Source organism: Phodopus roborovskii, unplaced genomic scaffold, assembly GCF_943737965.1.
Source record: "Phodopus roborovskii unplaced genomic scaffold, PHOROB, whole genome shotgun sequence".
NCBI classification, from domain to species: domain Eukaryota; kingdom Metazoa; phylum Chordata; class Mammalia; order Rodentia; family Cricetidae; genus Phodopus; species Phodopus roborovskii.
The window spans coordinates 1,229,345-1,233,438 of NW_026126484.1; positions in this window are offsets into that span (position 1 = coordinate 1,229,345).

Consider the following 4,094-nt stretch of genomic DNA (forward strand, 5'->3'; position numbering starts at 1 on the left):
CTGTAGTTAGGATGTATAACAAAAGAAAAGAATCTATTTCAATAAAAGAATAAAAAGATATAAGAAAAACAAATAGGAAAAATTAAGTAGCCAAAGAAAAAGCAGAAGAAACATATGTAGATGCAGTCACACATATTTGCATACAGAGTAAGCCCATGGAACCAAAATTGGAAACCATAATATATAAACAAAATATTTACAAGGAAAATACAATTGCTAGATAAAGCATTTGGAGACAAAAAAAAAAAAAAAAAAAAAATCTCATTGAGTTTGTTTTCTATTGGCCATCTCCTGCTGGGCATGGGGCCTGCCCTTAAGTGTGGTTTGAATGCCTACTGGAGAAAATTAATTTTTCCTTTTTGAGTGGTTACCAACTGAAGATAGCTTCTAGGTTTGTGATGGGGCTTCTTCCTGCTTGCCCTATTAGAACTGAGAGCCTATCTGGTTTATATCTGTGCAGGCCCTATGCATACTGCCACAGTTTCTGTGATTTCATGTGCATGTATGTTAGCATTCACATTCATATTTCTACATGTTGGTTCTGTTGTATCCAGAAGGTCTTGTAGGGAGATAGTTCTGTGGCACTGACCACGCCCATTGGGGGGTGGAGCCATGGACGGAGTGACCTGTGGAAGGAGGTCTGAGGGGGCCAGGAAAGGCGCTCTCTTTCTGGCGTGACTCAGACAGGAGAGGATCGGGTTGAATTTCCTGGTGTTCATCTGTCTAGGTTGTAAGTTATTTCTCCCTGAATAAACATCTATTCAGCCTATTTGTTTATCCTGATCCTTATTTACCGCGATATCTGGTGTCAGAAGCGGATTTACCTGGGTTTTGCCCCCAGGCGCAGAAGCCACCCCCCTCCCCCACCTTCCCCAACGGGCAGGGTTTAACCAGGTGGACTCACCACAGCTTTGGGACATTTGCCTCTTCCTTACTGCAAAGGAGATCTTTGCCGCTAAAGCAGACCTGAGAAGGCACTTACCGCTTAACATTTTTTTGCCCATTTCCGCACGGGACTTTGCATTTGTGCAGAGCCACTCGGCGACACCCGCCCGGCTTGCACGCATTTCATCTTGTGTTCCAAGTAACTCCAAAAGTCCCTTTTTAACAAAATTCTGCTTGTCATAGTTTGTTGAGAGCTATTTTACAGGGACCGGAATCAGAAGGATCGTCTGCTGCCAGACAATATTTGGCGGCACACTTCTAGGTTGCAGAACCGGGATCAGACGAGCCTCAGCGGCTAGGCGCTATTTGGTGACACACCTCCAGGCGTAACTACCAAAAGCTGAGATATACAACTAAAAGCATCAAAGTTCCAGGACAGCAGAATTACACCTAAGGTAATTGTAAAATCCTTTGCAATTTAAGCTGATATAAAATCTGAGATAAATTTTTCCATAACTGTGGCAGATAATTTTACTATGCAGAACTTTAGGAATTATTTTACTTCATATGTAGAAGGGATTTTAGCAGAAGAAACTTATGACTGGACCAATATATACTTTTATTTTGTAATAGCAATGGGTTTCATCATTAACATGATATTCTTAAAGAAATGGTTTGAGATTACAGCAAAAAATAAGGAACTTGTACTAACCATAGGAGACTTAGTAACAAAGATTCGAAACATTGAAAATGATAGAATTCAAAGCATAGAGACAAGGATTCAAAACATTGAAAATGATAGAATTCAAAACATAGAGACAAAGATTCGAAACATTGAAAATGATAGAATTCAAAGCATAGAAAATATAGAAAGAAAGGTTCAGAATATTGAAGATGGTGTTGGCGAGCTGAAAGGTATAATTTGTTTCATGTCAGATACCTCAATAACCAGAACAGAAACAATGCAATGCATTAACAAACTAGCAGAAACAGCTCACTCCTGGTCGGAGGAAGCTACTAGTAAGTTTAAAAAAACTGGAACATCAGATAGAAAGACTAGATGACAGAATCTCTTCCATGTCTGAGGATAATGGCAAGCTAGCAGATAGAACATTGTTTCTGGAAGGCAGTTTACATGCCATTCAGATAATATCTAAGGATGATAAGATTAAAAACATGGAATCATTTGTAGTTGGAGAAAGTAAGAAACTGACTGATGCAATGAAGTCTCTAGAAAGTTATTTGATTCAAGAAGTTCAGACACTCAAAGAAACAATGGTGAATAGATTTCAGGCTTTAGAAGACCTTCAGTCTGATACATCAGAAGAAGAACTACAGGTAACAGGGCATGAAAAAGATTTAAAAATTTTCCACACCATTTAGGGTCAGGGGAGCTTTCCCTGTATCTATTCATGAAAAGCCAGCAACGAAGAAACATCCAAAAATACTATCAGCTGAAGCTGAGAAGGAATTAGAATGAGTAGAAAAGAGGATACTAGAAGCACATGTGGACCGTGTGGATCCAAACCTAGACTGTATTCTGGTTATATTACCATCTAGAGAATATCCTTCAGGGATTTTGATGCAGAGAGAAGATATCATATTAGAATGGATATTCCTACCACATAAACAGAATAAAAAACTAAAAACATATATAGAAAAGATCTCTGACTTGATTATAAAATGTAAATTAAGACTTCGTCAGCTAATAGGAAGGGACCCAGCAGAAATTATAGTACCTTTAACTAATGAGGAAATTTCTTCCTTATGGAAAGATAACAAATATTGGCAGAGAGCTTGCAGTAACTTTTTGGGAACAATTAGCATCAACTATCCCAAAACTGAGAGAATCAAATTCATAAAGAAAACGATTTGGATCCTTCCACGCATTGTAAGAAAAACACCTATTTCTGGAGTTCATACATTCTACACTGATGCAAACAAATCAGGTAAGGCAGGATATAAATCAGGAAAAATTAGCAAAGTGGTTCAAAGCCCTTACAATTCTGTACAAAAGGCAGAATTGTATGCCATTCTCATGGTACTTATGGATTTTAAAGAACCCCTCAATATAGTTACTGACTCTCAATACGCAGAGAGAGTCGTTTTACACATTGAGACCGCAGAATTTATTCCTGACAATACAGAATTAACTTGTTTATACAGTTACAAGATACTATCAGAAAGAGGACTCATCCTATATATATAACACACATCAGATCCCATACGGGTCTGCCAGGTCCTCTAGCACAAGGCAATGATGAAATTGATCGTTTATTGATAGGAAGTGTGCTAGAAGCCTCAGAGTTTCATAAGAAACACCACGTGAACAGCAAAGGTTTAAAAAAGGATTTTTCTATCACTTGGGAACAAGCCAAGGAAATAGTAAGGAAATGTCCTACTTGCTCATTCTATAACCAAACTCCTTTACCACCAGGCAGTAACCCTAAAGGTATAAATAGGAATGAAATATGGCAAATGGATGTGTTTCATTTTGCAGAATTTGGAAAATTAAAATATGTACATTACACTATATATACATTTTCAGGGTTTCAATGGGCTACTGCTCTGAGCTCTGAAAAGGCTGATTCTGTTATAACACACCTTTTAGAGGTAATGGCCATTATGGGCATACCTGCACAAATAAAAACTGACAATGCTCCAGCATATGTCTCAAACAAATTGAAACAGTTTTTTGAGTATTACAAGATAAAACACATAACTGGTATACCACACAATCCTACAGGACAAGCAGTGGTTGAGAGATCCAATCGTAGTTTAAAAGAAATGCTTCATAAACAGGCAGGAGGAACCAAAACACCCAAACACAGATTACATAATGCTTTATTAACATTAAACTTTCTTAATGCTGATGAAAAAGGAAAAACAGCTGCAGATAGACACTGGACAATAAAAAAAAACTTCTGAACTAAATCAGCCAGTGTACTTCAAGGATGTACTGACCTCAGAATGGAAAGCAGGATATGTGTTATGTTGGGGTAGGGGTTTTGCATTTGTATCTACAGGAGAAGAAAAACTATGGATACCATGTAAATTAATCAAGATTCGAGTTGAACAAGAGAAACATCTTAATCAAGAGAAATGACAAGTCATCCAACAAATTAGGTCCTATGAGGTGTGCGGAGGCCTCTCAAAGGTAGGGGAAGTGTTCTGTTCTTGTTTTTACAGGAAAACAGAGAAAACCTATC